The sequence below is a fragment of the Meriones unguiculatus genome, chromosome 2 (genome assembly GCF_030254825.1).
Source record: "Meriones unguiculatus strain TT.TT164.6M chromosome 2, Bangor_MerUng_6.1, whole genome shotgun sequence".
NCBI lineage: Eukaryota > Metazoa > Chordata > Mammalia > Rodentia > Muridae > Meriones > Meriones unguiculatus.
Window position 1 is genome coordinate 71,347,668 of NC_083350.1, and position 17,885 is coordinate 71,365,552.

General features: G+C 40.6%; 1 protein-coding gene across 2 annotated transcripts in view; it reads left to right on the plus strand.

Annotated features, from left to right (window-relative positions):
• Chst9 (carbohydrate sulfotransferase 9) overlaps positions 1–17,885 on the plus strand; it is a 270,592-nt gene that overhangs the window by 49,539 nt on the left and 203,168 nt on the right. The window lies entirely within an intron of this gene.

The window sequence follows — 17,885 nt, forward strand, 5'->3', positions numbered from 1 at the left end:
CTGGTTTCAGTTTGGTAGGTTTTTGGGTTTGTTTGTTTGTTTGTTTGTTTTTTCCTTTGGGATGTTGCTTTATTTTGCTTTAGGTTTATTTTTTTGGCATGGGGGGAGGCTTGTTGTTATACTAGGTTTTTGTCTGTCTTTTGAGAAAGAACTTAAAGTTGGGTAGATAGGGAGGTGGACAGGATCTGAAACGACTTAGGGAAGGGGAAGAATATGATCAAAATATAATAATAAAGAAAAAGCAGCTTCGGTGGTGTGCAACTCAAGTCTTTGGAAACAGCTCCAAACATTCCTCTCTGCAATCCGGCAACTGAGAACTTGCTGGGAAATTGTATGGCATCCAGAGCATCATAGATTAAAGAATAATGAAGCTTCAAAAGAATACATGAATCATGCTTAGATAAAACAAGTATCTTAGTTTTCATTATGTTTTCTGTCTGTTATTTTTCCCCAGTCACAGAGCACTGAAAGTTTTATTACACTTTATGTATAGACGTAAATTTTCTTTGCTAACCCAATGGATCACTAGTCTCCGGCCCAGTATTTCTTAACCTTTTAGCTACACGCCTTGTTGAGTAAGCCAGACTGGGTTGTAAACATTTGCTTTCCTACAACAGCTTCCCAAAGGGGAAGCAGGCAGTGCCTTTTTCAAGTTCAGTTCAGTAGCTGGCAAGGTGGATCGTTCAGTCACTCATTCCGTGAAAGCGTTGTTCCTGGAAATCTGGGTTGCCATGTGTCAGCAGATAAACTGTGCTCTTACTCAGAGTTACTGTTTTCATTAATAACGTAATTTCAGAGTGGAATCAGAATGAAGCTCAAGAACAATTTCATTAGTGTATATAAGAAAAACTCCAGAGCAGGCAAGCTGATAAATCTAGGCAGGTGTCTGAAGAAAGAGGAGGAGGAGAGGTAAAGGGGGAGGAGGAGGAGGAAAACCATGCCACTTATATGCACCTACATAGCTTCAGAAATAATGACTGTTGGGGAAAACACAAAGGTTCTTGTCAGTGCTGGGGAGAAAGGAAAAGGAGCTATTTTTCATAAGGAGGAAATGGAAGGCTATGCTTTCCTGAGTCATTGTAGGAAGGCTCAGCCATATGTCAGGACTTTGAAGTGACTGCACCAAGGGCAGACTATCTGAGAAGAAAAACTACGTCATCTCTTTAAAACGGTAATTTATTCTTCACATCTCTTCGGCATGGCTTAAATGGAATCATCCTTCCTGGGGTATGGTCTCTTGGCCAGGTGACTGACAGGCTCAGCTGGATTAACTTTTAAGAAAAAAGACTGTAAGACTGTGAGGTACCATATCTTCACCCAGAGTCAGAGGCAGATTCCCCTGATTTGACCAGGAGGAAATAGCTTTCCTTTAATGGGCCTTAACGGAACCCTGATAATCCTCCAAGACTGCTGTAAAGGGGTAACCTGAGTGAGGGTGGATCTCCAGCAATCACAAAATCAAGATGTTTGGCGCCTCCCATAATCTCAGCCTGTTTTAGCAACTTCACCCTTACCCCATAATGCCACCACAAGAAAGACAGAGAGAGGAGATCCTGGGGCAGGTTGGCTGGATGCCTAGACCAGCCAAATCAACCAGCTCCAGATGTACCAGGAGACCCTGTCTCATAAAACAGAAGGGAAGAGAAATCAAGGACATCATCCCACATCAATTTCTGGCCTACACACACACACACACACACACACACACACACACACACACACACCATGCAGAACAGGGAAACGATTGCTGTGAGATGTCTGCCCCATTCCCACCCCCCAGGATCACATGCTTAAATACTTCGTCACCGGATAATGGCACCATTAAGGAAGGTGTACAACCTTTAGGAGGTCTGACCTCCCTGGACAAATTGGGTCACTGGTGGCTAGATTTATGTCCTGGCTCCCTGGACTCTCACTGCTTCCTGACTGCAACACAAAGTAAGCAGCCTCGCAGCACTCCCATCATCATGCTTTCCCCATCGTGAAGGGCTTATCTTCTGAAACCCTTCGCTAACATCAATCTTCCCCCTTAAGTTGCTTGTATCAGCAGGAGCAGGAAAAGAAAGTCAAATTCAAGTTCGTTGTGAGCTTTACAATACCTAACACTTCTCTTTTCCTATTCGTAAGAACTGAAAGAACTAAATAATCCTTGAGTATTAATCACACTAATCTTTCATATAGCTTAATACAGAAACTGGAAGTTATTTAATTAATGATTATGACTATCATGTTACTGAAACAGTATCTTTACAGTTGAAATAGTTACTGGTACTATCCAATCTCCCATCACGTACCCAGGGTGTTGAAGAAATTTTACTTTTCCTTGAGTTATTGACTGAAATACAGGTCATGAAGAAGCCAAAACATGAGCTACCATTACAGAAAGTATTATAATGTGTAGTATCAGTCATCAAGATCAATTAGGCTATGCCTTCTGCACTTGGTGACTGAACATTGTGATGGAGTATTATAAATTATTACCAGGATGAACCCAAGGGTCCAGTTTCCTATTGGACTTCTATCTCCGCTTTCCTGGAGAGATTTCTGTTGTCACTTCCCCTTAGTACTCCAAGCTTGTCTCTCCTTGTATCTCTGTGGAGGCAGATTTTCTTCTCACTTAATAAAAAAAGATGACCATAATCAAAGAGAAGTCCCAGAGCTCCCGGCTACAGACATCTAAACTACAGAGATACAGAAGACATGTTCTTTTACAATCATCCTATACACTTGCCTAATTTTTTACTCTTCTTTCACTTACTTTGGCTTCTCTTCTTTCTCCTCTTCTTCTTCCTCCTTTTCATCCTACTGCCTGGCTCCTGGGAGATTTTATCTCTTCAGTAATCTTGTCTATCCTCTGCTTATTCTCTTCTCCTGCATTTTCAACCCATTTCTGTACTGCTTCTTTGGCATAATGAACAATTCAGTCTCTCCTGTTTGAAAACTACAGCACAATTCTCCCAAATCTTTCTATCACATTTTTTTTCCTACTGCCCCAGTATCCTTACTCACTTCTTAAGAATTTGTAAAATTCTAATTTCTACGTTCTTACTCTCTCTCATCCTTGCCTTACCACAAGTTAGGCCCCATCAAACCCTGGACCTGTTCTCGCCTGTAACCTTCCCACCACTGAGACCCATGAGTATTACCAGCCATGTACTGAAAACCCTGCAGGATTAGACAGCCGAATCCTCACAGCCTCTGCTTGCCTCTGTCATCCATGCTTGCTTCTGTCATCCATGCAAGCAGGCTTTGCTTGCTTCTGACTCCTCCCCTTCAATGCATTCTGTGTCCTCTTCACAGTTCCTTGTGTCCTTTGTTCTTCTTGCATATTATTTTTTCCTGAGAATTCGGCACTGAGAACTCTCTTTCACCTGACCTTAAGTAAATGCCCCATGTAATCCCATCCTCAGAACCCTGAGCCCTCATAGGCTTATGCCACCATCTGATCCCCGAGCATCTAAGAACTTCACTGCTGTTATGCACCCTCCATTTTTGTCCTCCCTCTTCGCTACCCCAGAGTAATGTTATCCACTCTTAAATGTGCCCACTGCTCCCCATAGCTTCACTGTTTCCTAATCTGCAGCCTCTAATGTAGCCTTGTCACAGTGACCTTGTGCTATCCAAATCTCATTGTCCCCACTGCACCCCAATAAGCTCTGAACACAGAAGAATAATTGTTCAGCTTAAAGCAACTCCTAGCCCTGCAGGAGCTCTCAGACCAAACTGAAGCCTCATAACTTGGCTGTCAAGGTCTTCACAATATAGACCTTAGCCAGCTTTTCAGTTTCATTTCTGGTCGTGTTGGTTGCCTTATAAGAAAGTCCCAGCTGGGATAACCTCTCATTTTCTTGGAGTAACAGCATATCTCAATGTTTCTTAAATATCTGAATTGCTTTTTTCATGTGTACCCTGTATTTCCCTGCTACTCATGATGATGGATTTAGAATGTTCTTTAATATTATACCTACAACCCTCCACCAAATGTTATAGGACCTGAAATAGACACTAGGTGTATGTGCTGCCAACATAGTATGTGTTCCCAACATAGGAGTATGTGTTGCTGCTACAACTTCTGGGCCGGCTTGCACTTTCCTTAGCCACAATAATTAGGATTTCAGTAACTAACTTAAAAAAGCATCAAATTACAAATCCTGAAGCGAAAGGCAGATGTGGACTGAGAGGAGACTCAGCAAGTAAAAATGCTTGCTGCTAAGCCTGACAACTGTGCCTAATCACTGGAATCTACATGATAGCTGTGACTGCGCTAATACACACACACACACACACACACACACACAAACATACTCACGAATACACACAGATAAGTACAAAATAAACTTAAAAAGAGGAAGTGCTAGGCTTCATCATCTCACTCAGATGTCAGCCAGCCAACTTCCATAACCTTGCAAGTGATGCTTTGTATTAGAGTGTCTATAGTAGCCCATCATCTTGTAGTGAGTGTATTTGTACGTGTGCATGTTCACGTATGTGTGAGTACACATCTTTGCAAGTACACATGCCTGCCAGAAGCCAATCTGTAGTGTCATTCGTCAGGTATACCACCCACCTAGTTTTTTGAGTCACGATCTCTTACTGGCTTGGGTCTCGCCACTGAGGTTGGCCCAGTTGACCAGTGTGACCCAGGGATCTATCTGTCTCCAGCCCAGAGATCTCAACATACTGGTGACCCATCCTCACTGCCACCTTGCACAACTCTGCATGAGTACTGAGGGTAAAATTCATGTCCTCATGCTTGCAAAGCAGGCGCTCACCTACTGAGTCATCTGCCTAGCCTTCTACCATTGGATTTCATGGAGGGAAAAGGGTGTAACTGACCTCCATTAGGACAACATATTTTATGAAACTTCTACTTCATGCACGATGCTAGTAAAAATCCAGTTCAACTGAAGTCCGATGTACTAGTCTGGGCTTCTTGTAGTTAATTTTTTTCTCAGTTATTTAATATTTATTTTGTTACTTACAGCATTCACCTCACTTATTTTCAGTGTTATTCTTCTTAAAAGTATTTGTTTTAGAAGCATTTGACACACTTGGACAGCCCTTCTAAATGGCATACATTTGCCTTCTGTTGCCTGCAGTGTATGTGACTTAAAATCTGGTATAGAAAAGTGTAGGAGTAGAGCTGCCTTTGGAGATATTGCAAGCTATCTTCTCAGATAGTTCCCATTTGTTTGGCCCCATCTCAAGAATATAACAAAATATATTCTGTGCAAATGCCAGGTTTTTTTTTTTTTTCTGTTCAGATGGCATTTAATTGTTATGTAGGTGGCTGCTGGTTACAAATTTAGCAAAGAACCTTGATGCAAGGAGAATTTTTTTCTCATTATTTTTTTTTAAGTTAAGAAGACCAAAAATTAACAGCAAAATGTTGGGGATTTATTCGGATTTGGAGCAGCGCAGAGAAAACCTTTCCGGTATTTGATGTTGTGGTTGTTCCTTTAGCCCAGGACCTGTGGGGAGAGTGTCAGTGTGCCCTTACTAAATACATTGCAATGGTTAGTGCTGAATGCTAAAGCACTCATCAAGCACCCGTTGGCAAAACTGCAGCGAATAATTGCCTGTGTAGGAAAAACAACAGATGTAAATAATACTTACATATTTCATGGTCCAGTGAACAGCTTTCAAGTTACATCTATAATATACATTTATTGTGAATTTTAATTAGTATAAATCAGATTTAACACACTATTTTACATTTCCTATAGTATGAAATCTAATTGTAGAAAGAAATGATTTTTTAGAATAAAGTATTTTCATTAGTTTCTATATGACTTTACTGCATGTTAGATAGAAAAGACACACTCAATATCACTAATAAAAACTCCCAATTTGAAAACTCTTTTCAAATACAAAAACTCAAAGAATACTTGGTAGCAAAAAAAAAAAACAAAAAAACAAAAACCCAAAACAAAACAAAACAAAAAAACCACAAGAGTAGAAGCCAGCTTTTTCACACGGTAAAACGATATAGGCTCTTCTAGGCCTTTTTTTTTTAAAAGTTTGCTCTGGAGAGAGGCAAATCCATAAAACAGCCATACTGCTTATTATCACATTGCCAGAAATACACTGTGAAAATGCCTCTGAATTTTGGACTTAGATTTTATAATTGACATTAAGGGTCAGTGGCTTACATTTTCAACCCATCCCGGAAGCAATTTAATGACAGCAGAAATTAGAAGTCTATTATTCTGTGAGCTAATAAGCAGAAAATTATGCAGAAATTCCTGGTTTACTCTAAATATAAAAATGGTATGTCTAATAACCTTTAAGAAGTGAAGAGAAAAGATAAAACTATAATCTGCAACCCCATACACAAAAAGGAAGTGGTTATGTTCTTGGAATAAGTATGAGAAGTTATTAGCACTCTAAAATTGATGGGGAAATAGTGCGATGTCTAAACATACAGCAAATTGCAGTGGAAAATGTTTTATTAGGTCTTAATTCTATTCTACTGAAGTGTTTTTGCATCAGCTAGACTGGAAATGTAATTTTAGGTATGCATTAGGTATCCAGGAAAAATCTGGAAAAAAAAATCCAACTCTGGTATGGCATTCTCCACAGAGATTTTAAACAGCATACAGTTTTATTAATTCATAATAACAGGTAGGCAACTTTCCTCCTGTGTTACTTTTATTTAAATTTTACATTCGTTGTTTACAATTGGCAAGCATCAGGACAGTATTGACTGCTGCCAAGATGCCAGGCCCGCTTGGCTGATGAAGAATTCCAGGAGGCAAAATGGCTTCTTCCCTGAAGCAATCTCTGGTTAAGAAGAGGAGGCCTCAGGTGACTTACAGCATCTGGACTTCTTATTCATTTATTCAGTTCAGACTCTAGGGACTTGGGGTTGCTGCATTTCTTGGGTGCAGACTGGGGAGAATTCTTCATAAATCGTCCTATTAACTTCAGACAGTTGTGTTCCCTTTCCTACTCTCACCTCTCTTGTAAAGCACTTATATCAGTGGTTCCTAATACTGTAAACTGTTAAATATAGTATCTCACGTTGTAGTGACCCCAACCGTAAAATTATTTTGTTGCTACCATATAACTAATCTTGCTTCTATTATGAATCATAACGTAAATATCTGATATGTGACCCCTGAAGGGGTTAAGACCCACAGGTTGAGAACCTCTGGCTATACCTTCATAAAACTTACATCTATCTGCATTGGTCTTCTCCAAATATTCATGAGAATCACTGATGACCAAGGACTACCAAGAGGAGGAAGAGTTCCTGATGGGAGGGGAAGTCAGTGAAAATGTGCCAGGACAGCATTTTATCTGCCTGGCTCTGAGAAGTATCCAGATGGTTTGCAGAGAGGGTGGTTGTCTGCAAAGACCAGCCTTGTCATCAGACCCTGTCTTCTCAGACCCTAGCAAAGCATTTTCTTAATGTCAGTGGATAAAAGCAGTCTTTTCTGTAGCTACAAGTTACAGGTCGGATGACAAATGGAGCTTTATTGCAGGTTCATATTAAAGAGATTCTGGTGGTCCTCACAATCATCTGTGGTCATTTTCTCCAGAATGTATAATTTGTTCTCAGTATGGACAGAATCCCTAGACTGGGGATTATAGGGACAGACAGACAGGCTGATAGTAGATAGATAAATAGAATCATTTATTGAATGTTTGACTGATCTTTATGTTATTGCTTATAGATGAAAATTAGCACCAAATGAACTCCCTCTCAGTAACCATTACCTTGGGCAAGCTTTGCCTTCACCCACCTAGCTGTTTCCTGATCAAAACTCTATGAAAGTTATAACAATAGTTGGTCAAGTTTCCCTCAGCTGGAACACTCACTTAAACTCCCTCCTTCCAGCATTTTTTTTTCTTTGAATGATCACAGTTAACATGTATTGGTTTCATAACTATTTCTTTGTCTTATGACTAAATAAAGATAGTCATGGCATGCTTGCACCGTGTTCGTGATATAAGACACAATAAATGCTAGTATTTTCCTATATTTTGCTTTGGTATGCGTTGCCTTTCCCCTTTACTTCCAGCTACTCTTCTCCATTATGGAGAGAACTTCCTCTACTTCCACATAAAGTGTTCATTGGTAAATCTGAGGCATATTAATGCAGGGGTGATCTAAACATCAAATGCAGAATAACAGCCTACATCTTAAACCTTTACTACCACGCTAAGGCTATTGCTAGCAGGGTTGAAGTAGTTTAGAACAGCTTTTTACTTAATGGAAAGGACAAGCTCCCTCAGGATCATATTTGAGTAGCAAGAAGATTGCTGCGCAGTTCTGATAGAAAAGCAGTTTAAAACAGTTCATAATAAATTTCTTGAATTCATCAATTTTTAAAATATCGGCTTATTTCCTCTTTGTAATCACAAAGACTGCTAAAATTGGGACCACCATACCTCCATCTCTCTTCTCCATTCTGATACTATTTCTTTAGAATGGTAGAAACTCCCAGGGACTTAACATTGCCCTGGCTGTATTGCCAATAATTAACATTTTATAACAAAGGTATCTGAAAACATTGTACAAAACTGTAGATTTTATATTTTATTTATTACTATTATTATTATTTTTAGTTAGTTATTCCCTTTATATCTCATCCGTAGGCCCCTTTCTCCTCTCCTCCTGGTCCCATCCCTTCATTCCTCACTCATCCCCCATCCCTACTTCCCTGCCCCTCAGAAAAGGGGAGCCCTCCCAACAAACCCACCTCTGCACAGTTACATCAGGACTATGTATTTCCTCTTTCACAGGGTCCTGGCAAGGCAACCCTGCCAGGAGGAGGTGATAGAAAAGCATCAACAGAGACCATGACAGAGACAGCCCCTGATTCCCCTTCTAGGGTACCCACATGTAAGCTAAGCTGCCCATTGGTTAAATATGTGTAGAGGGCCTAGTTCTAGTTCATGCATGGGCCTTGGTTGGTGTTTCAGTCTCTGAAAGCTCCTCTGGGCCCAGGTAAGTTGGGATTGTTGTTCTCCTTGTGGAGCTCCTTTCTCCTCAGGGTCATTTTATCCTTCCTACACCTCCTCCCACTCTTCTACAAGGCTCCCTACGCTCCACCCAATGTTTGTCTGTGAATCTCAGTTTTTGTTTCCATCCTGTTGCTGAGCGGAGCATCTCAGAGGACAGCCATACTATTCTCCCCTCTGAAAACATGGTAGAACATCATCAATAGTGCCAGAGGTTGGCTCTCTCCCATGCAGTGGGTCTCAAGTTGAGCCAGGCATGGTTTGCACATTTCCTCAATCTCTGCTCTGCCTCCATCCCTGTACATTCTGTAGGTAGGGTAAATCCTGGGTGGAAGTTTCTGTGGGTGGGTTGGTGTTCCCCTCCCTCCACCAGGAGTCCTGTCTGCTTAGAGGGTAGCCTTTCCAGTCTCCATGACCCCTGTCACTAGGGTTCTCAACTAGAGTCACCCTCATATCCCCCCAGGAGCCTACCTGTTGCACATCTCCCGCATTTCTTTTTTTTTTTTTTCTTATCAGTTACATTTTATTAACTCTGTATCCCAGCAGTGTCCCAATCCCTCATTCCCTCCCAGTCCCTCCCTCCCTCCCTCATCTCCACCGTGCCCCTTTCCAAGTCCACTGATGGGGGGGGACCTCCTCCCCATTCATCTGATCCTGTTTTATCAGGTATCTTCAGGACTGGCTGCAAAGCCCTCCTCTGTGGCCTAACAAGACTGCTCCTCCCTTGAGGGGTGGGGAGACCAAAGAGCCAGCCATTGAGTTCCTGTTAGAAATAGTCCTTGTTCCCCTCACTTGGGAAACCAATTGGTTACTGAGCTACCACAGGCTACATCTGAGCAGAGGTTCTAGGTTATATCCACACATGGTACTTGGTTGAATGTCAGTCTCAGAAAAGACCCTGTGCCCAGATATATTTGGTCCTTGTGGAGCTCCTATCCTTTCCCCATCAGAGTAACTCCCCTTCTTTCTTATGATTCCCTGTACTCTGCCAAAGGTTTGGTCATGAGTCTTTGCTTTGAAAACACTGCTAGTTAGAGTCTTTCAGATGCACTCAGTAGACTCCTGTCATATGTTCAATGCATATCCCATCTGTCTTTCTAAACGAGGATTGATCATCTTACCCTATGTCCACTCTCTTGATTATCTTTTTTAGCTGTATAGATTTCATTATGTTTATCATATCTTATAGGTCTATATAAGTGAGTATATACTGTGTTTGTCTTTCTCCTTCTGGGATATTTCACTCAGAATGATCTTTTCTAGATCCCACCATTTGCCTGCAAATTTCATGATTTCCTCCTTTTTGATTGCTGAGTAGTATTCCATTGTGTAAAAATACCACAATTTCTGTACCCATTCCTCCGTTGATGGACATCTGGGTTGTTTCCAGGTTCTGGCTATTACAAATAAAGCTACTATAAACATGGTTGAGCAAGTATCCCTTTTGTGTACTTGAGCAAACTTTGGGTATATACCTAGCAGTGGTATAGCTGGGTCTTGAGGAAGCACTATTCCTAATTGTCTTAGAAAGCGCCAGAAAGCTTTCCAGAGTGGTTGTACCACTTTACATTCCCACCAGCAGTGGAGGAGGGTTCCCCTTTCTCTATAACCTCTCCAGCATGTGTTGTCACTTGAGTTTTTCATCTTGGCCATTCTGATGGGTGTAAGGTGATATCTCAGGGTCGTTTTGATTTGCATTTCCCTGATGGCTAATGAGGTTGAGCATTTCTTTAAGTGTTTCTCTGCCATTCAATATTCCTCTGTCGAGAATTCTCTGTTTAGCTCTGTTCCCATTTTTTAATTGGATTACTTCGTTTGCTGCTTTTCAGCTTCTTTAGTTCTTTGTATATACTGGATATTAGTCCTCTGTCAGATAAAGGGTTAGTGAAGATTCTTTCCCAATCTGTAGGCAGTCGTTTCGTTTTGATGACGGTGTCCTTTGCTTTACAGAAGCTTTTCAGTTTCATGAGGTCCCATTTATTGATTGTTGCTCTTAGAGCCTGTGCTGTTGGTGTTCTGTTCAGGAAGTTGTCTCCTGTGCCAATGAGTTCTAGGCTGTTCCCTACTTTTTCTTCTAACAGATTTAGAGTATCTGGTTTTATGCTGAGGTCTTTGATCCACTTGGACTTTAGTTTTGTGCAGGGTAATGAATATAGATCTATTTTTATTTTTCTGCATGTGGACATCCAGTTGGAGCAGCAGCATTTGTTGAAGATGCTGTCTTTTTTCCATTGAATGGTTTTGGCTTCTTTGTCAAAAATTGAGTATTCATAGGTGTGTGGGTTTATTTCTGGGTCTTCTATGCAGTTCCATTGATCCTCCTTTCTGTTTTTATGCCAGTACCATGCAGTTTTTATTACTATTGCTCTGTAGTACAACTTGAGATTCCAGATGGCAATACCTCCAGATGATCTGTTGTTGTACAGGGTTGTATCATCTCCAGCATTTCTAAGAAACACACTCACTCATGGTTTCTCTTTTCTTTCCAAGCCCTCTGTCCTCCTTCCCCCTCCCTACATCTGATCCCCATCCACATTTCCCTCAGTGTTCTCTCTTATAACTGCACAACAATTCACAGACCCAAAGAAGCTAAATAAAAAAGTGGTCCCAAGGGAGGAATCTCACTCAGAAGGGGTGATATATAATAGTCAGTGGAAGTGGTTGTAGACAGAACTGTAGATTTTAAATGACAGAAATCTATATAATGATAGAAAGATGATAGATAGATAGATAGATAGATAGATGATAGATAGAGAGATAGAAATAGAGATAGGCAGATAAATGATAGGTACATCATAGATCACTTACATACATATTTTCCTCTGCATGTTATCACACAGAGCTGGCATTTGACAGGGAAACTTTCTTTGGAAAATTCTGGGGTTTTCTCCTCTTTATTGACATTACCCTCTGGCCTCCACATGTGCTTATACATATGTGGAAATGCCCACGTGAACATGTGTATATACACTATATACACAAACACACAGATGATTGAGCAATGTATATCGAGAAAACCTATTAAATTAATACATCAAAATTAATGCACACCAGATATAAGGCCTACAAAACATGGTGGCCAAACAGCTCTACTGATCTTAAATTGAAATGGTTCAGTTAGCAGTTTTATTAACACTGAAGTGATACAACTGTTTAGCCGGGGTATTTTGATCTCACTGGGGTAGGCAGTGGTGGAAAGAGTAGATCAAGAGAAATGGTGGCTGTTCCCATAGGAGTGAGGGGCACTCAGGGAGAGTAGCAACATTACAATGATGGTGTCTTAAATTCTGTTCTCCACATCACAAGTTTTATTTTTAAAAGGGGGAGGGACATGGTGACACACACTTGGAGTAATCAGTGCCTGAGAGACATGGGTGGATCTATGAGACTCAGTAACCAGACACCTTAACCTACTTTCCTGACCTTAAAAACAAAGTAAATAGCAATTGAGGAATAGCAGCCAAGGTCATTTTCTGGCCTCCATATTTATTGCATATGCACACACACACACACACACACACACACACACACATTTGCTGTGAACTCTGACATGCACATGCCTACACACACAAATTAACATTAGAAAATGAGCAGCTCCCCTTAATAACAGACAAAAGACATGAACAGACAGATATCTCATTCAGTAAGATACATGCGCTGTGAGGCTGAAGAGACAGCTTATCAGTTAAGAAGAGCTAATACAAAAGACTGAGTTCAAATCCCAGTACCAATGTTCATATGGGAGTTCACATGAGCATCAGTGCTGGTGTGTCTGGAAGATGCCCTTTCTTTGGGTTGTGTGCCACCTCTGCTCTTATATCTTTCTCGCTCCTCTTTTCAAATAGATTTCTGAGCTCTTAGGGGAAGGTTTTGATAATGAAATACATTAAGGGATGAGTGCTCCAAAGTTTCCTACTCTCCGCACATGGTTTAGTTGTGGGACTTAATGTTAATTGTCATCTACTGCAAGAATCTTCTCTGATAGAGGCTGATGAACTGCTCTATGGAACTCTATGCACTTCATGGAACTCCAGTTCCAGGGGGCCCAGTGCCTACTTCTGGCCTCCAGAAGCACACATGGTGTGCATGCACTCCAGCACACACATACACATGAAACTAAAATAAAGGATTTTTTAATACATGCAAACTCAAGTAAGAATAGAAAATATTTTCAACCTCATGCTAGCAAATAATTCTAAATTAAAATGAGATACCATTACATAGTTTTGTAATAGACAAACCCCAAAGCACTGACAATAGTTCTTCCTGAGGGTGGTGAACACTAGTGGAAATCCAAAACGGAGTGGCCACTGAGAAAACAATTTGGCAGCTTCATACAAAGATAAATAACCTCTCATGTAGTATCGTTAGATACTTGGCCCTTTTGGTCTCTTTTTCTTTGCCTTTTGAGCTCAGAACAGAAAGGCACATATACAGAAAAACGTACATCCAGGTGTTTTGCAACTTTATTTATAGTGCCCACAAATTTAGACACATCCAAGATATCCTTGAGTATATAAACAGTTATTTACGCAGCAGTACATTAATGGGTTATTATTTGGCACTGTAAAGAAAGATCAAACATTGAAAGAAAGGAAGAAAATATACATCCATAATACTAAAAGAAAGAAACCATTCTGAAAAGGATGAACAGTGTCTGATTCTAGAAAAGACACAGCCATGGAGGCAGAAAAAGGATAGTAGCCATCACTGACTATGGGAGGGGAAGAGGATACAGAAGAAACAGAGGATTCCTTTTAGGACAGCGAAACTTCTGCCCAGTACTGTAATGACAGGATGAGGTCATTGCAAATTTGCCCAAACCCATGGAATGTGACTCATAGATTATGAGTTCATAGTCTAAGTGATAATCTTCAAATATAAAGTTATCAATTGTAGTAAACAGTCTACCATGAAGGATGTTGTACGTACTGGAATTGTCAGTAGTATGGGAACAGGAAGTATGAGGATCTCTCTCCTTTCTACCCCGTTTGCTATGACTGAAAACTACTCTGAAATTTTAAGTGCAGTAATTAACAGCAATATAGGAAAAGACCTACCATGTGACATGATACAGAATGGATACATTTTTTTTTTAAATTCTGACATCTAAGCAATTTATGTATAGCACAATATATGTTGTGTTTTATTATTGCCTTCACAGTAGAGACAGAAGAGCTAGTTACCAGAGACTAGGGAAGAGAATGGGTTGCGAAAAGAGAGTACATTGTTTCAGGTGTACAAAAGTTCAGTTACAAAGATGAATACGCTCTAGCAATTTATTACACAAGAAAACAACCATAACTAATAATAGTACTCAAAAATAGAACACACAATATATGGTAAAAAAGTGAAGTCCTGTGCCTGGATTTTACTTTATTTTGTATTTCATGGGTGTGTGCATATGTATGTGTGTGTGTTTGTGTGGGTCTGTGTGCAGGCACACATCTATGAAGAATGTGGAAGCCAAGCGTTAGCTTCAGGCTTTGCTTCTCAAGAACAGCAAATTGTTTTCTTGAGACAGGCTCTCTCCTGGACCTCGCATTCGCCAGCTACGCGAGGCTGGTTGTTCGTCTAGCCCGAGAGGTCTGGCAGCCTCTGCTTCCCAGGGCCGGGACTGAATGTGTGCATCACCATCACTGTGCTTGGTTTTTATGTGGGTGCTGAGCACCAAACTCAGGTCCTCACCCTTGCACTGCGAACACATCACACCCCAAGCCATTACTCATCCCCTGGTACCCAGATTTTAAAGAAATCCATTTTAGACAGTGACACAGTCTGATATAAGGAATAGTAAAGAATTCACCAAAAAAAAAAAAAAAAAAAAAAAAAAAATCATCAGGATTCATGAGTGACTTCAACAAGGTGTCAGGATACAACAATTATCTGTATACAATTGCAAAAATTATCTGGACCTCTATAAACTATCAGTAGAACATGAGAAAAGAATTAAGAAAACATTCTCATTTGCAGTAGAATTTAAATAATTAAAACACACAACAGAAATATAGTTAGCGAAAAGGCAGAGTTACACTCTAAAAGTATGAATGATCATTAAAACAAATTAAATAACCCCTAAGTAAATAGAAAAGTGTTTAGTGTTTACATCTTGGAAGGATTAATACTGTTAAATGGTGATAACTCTCTATATTAAATTAAATTCAGTACAACCCATGTTATACATAGGGATCACTCATTTTTTAAAAATTCTTCCTCTGTTGTCAATATTACCAAGATTATTATAAAATCTGCATAAGAATGCAAGAAAAAAAATAAAAAAAAAGAATGCAAGAGACTCAAAATTGTTAATACATTATTGAAAATGTGGATAAATTTGGAGGAATCACACTAACTCAGTTCATGGATTATTGCAAAACTACAATCATCAAATGACAAAGTGCTCAGAACAAAGCAGGTTGTCAAAAGTTTTCTTTAATTATCAGGAGTTGTGTCATTTTGATTCCTTCCTTTAAAGCAGAAATCCAGAGTGAAGAATAAAAGTAAATAAATTAAGTGTGGTATTCAGTGAGTGCAGGACATGACTCTTCACTGATGGAAATCCATTATTGAAACACTTTGGTCTCTGAATGTAATAGCTTAAGTGGTAGCCCAGATTGGTATTATCAACAGATTTATTACGAAGTTGCCCTGTTTCCTTTACTACTAAGTGTGATCAAATAACTGGAGGAAGTAACTTAGGGAAGGAAGGAGTCATTTGTCTCACAGTCTGACAGGTGCCGCTCATAGCGGGAGCGTGTGTGAGTTAGCTGGCCACCTCCACCACTTCAGTGAGGACACAGAAAGGGCAGTGTGGTGGTTTGAATGAAAATAGCTGCTGTAGGCCCATAGGAAGTGGGACTATCAGGATGTATGGCCTTGTTGGCATAGGTGTGGCATTGCTGGAGGAAATGGGTCAATGGGGTGGGCTTTGAGGTTTCAGATGCTCAAGCCAGGCCCACTGTCTCTCTTTCTATCTTCCTTCTGCCTGTTGATTCAGATGTAGAACTCTCTTGGCTTCTTCTCTAGCACCATATGTGCCTGTATGTCCCCATGCTTCCACTATGCTGAGAATGGACTAAACCTCTGAGCTGTAAGCAAGCCCCAATTAAGAGTTTGTCCTTTGGCCATGGTCACGGTGTCTCTTCACAGCACTAGAAACCCTGAGACCAGCAGCCAGCAAACTTGAATCCAGCTTCAACCATAAAGCCCACGCCCTCTCTGAGCTTACTTCTTCCATCTTGGTGCCACCTTTCAAAGGCCCCACAATTTCCCATAATACCACCACTACCTGGGAACCAGGTGTTCAGACACGTGAAGCTTGGAAGAATTTTTCACGTGCAAATGACCCAGGAATTGCCATGAAGTGGACGGAAGAAAGGACATATGCACAGTTATGCAAAGGCAGAAGAGAATGTGTGACCACTATTAAGTCAGTCATTGTCACCTATTTTCTACTGTTTCACTTGCTGATAAAATGGCTCACAAAATTTAAGTCGTTTTGATTCATGACTGAATTGTACTTTCATGTCGGGAAGTGCATTGTGGTTTTCTAGTAAAACACAACTGATATGAGGTATGTACAGAAAAGTATTCACACAAATATGTGCATGTAGCCACCTGTACACACACTGACAGGTACAGGACATAATTATGAAAATTGGGACATGTTAGGATCTGTCATCCACTCAAGACCAGAGACCAGGGATACTCAGGGATTTTTGTTGTTGTTGTTGTTGTTTTAAATCTGAAATCCAGAGATGTGAAGGTGTAGATTTATTCCATTCTGAAACTGAGGACACAGAAACCAGGAGGGAAGCCCTGAGGGGCAGTGCTGCCTGGGAGCAGACTTGGCCTCCCTGAGCTTCTGGGTCCACTCTGAACATTCAGAACTATTCTTATTCACACTGAGGAGGACTACCTGCTTTGCTAAGTCCTGAACTCTCATCTTTTCCAGAAACACCCTGATAGACATTCCCAGTAAGAATCATAATTAACCAGCCAGACTATGCCATATCTTACTAGGAAATGTCCAGTGCTCACCCCCTCTCTCCTCCTTAGTCTCTTCCCATACGACATTCTGATTCCAGATGTATGGACTAGAAAGAGTTGCGATCATCTTTCAAAAATCCTTTGGCCACAAGAAAACAGTTTGACCATGGCCCTGAATCAGCAAGAAGCTGCAAAAAGTATCCATAGTGGGAAGTGGCCCAGAAGTAACTGGCCTGAGGCCTCAGCTTCCAGTTATGTAATTGAAAATCTGTATTGTTTTATCCAACTTGAGTTGGAAATCACTGTTTCTTACAGTCAAAATATCCTAATGGATGCAGAAATATCAAGAAACCTAAAGGCATTAAAGAAAATAGAAAGGTGTAAATGAAAAAAAAAATAAAAATAAAAAAACAGTCCTTGCAAGAAGAAATTTCAGACCCGTGATTCCCAACAAGTAAAACACTGATGTAAGCAATGAGGCGAAGATTAGTGGCAAAGTAGCACAACAGAACCCTTCTGTAATGGCAACAATGGTCGCTACAAACCGCTAGGTTGAGAACATCCACAAGGAACGCCACACTGAACGTTCACACTTTCGCAGTCGAATTTATTTTAATACACTTCAAATTAAAGCTGAAAAAGCTGAGCAAGTGCTCCGTCTTTCTCCATCTGCCCTGCCCAAACCCCTGGGTAATGAATGACTCAGCTCTCCTTATACCTAAATGAAGAGAGCTGGATGTCCCCCCTTCTCAGCTGAGCTGGGAGCTTCCTCCCACCCACTTGTAATGGAAAGACATGGAGATCTAACTCCTCTCTGAGGGGCAATGGCTCAGAGGCCAACTGTCCTAACCTATCCCTGATTATGAGGAGAAATATCAAATTGTCAAACTCACCTAGGTAACTGGGACATAGCCTTGAGGTTAAAA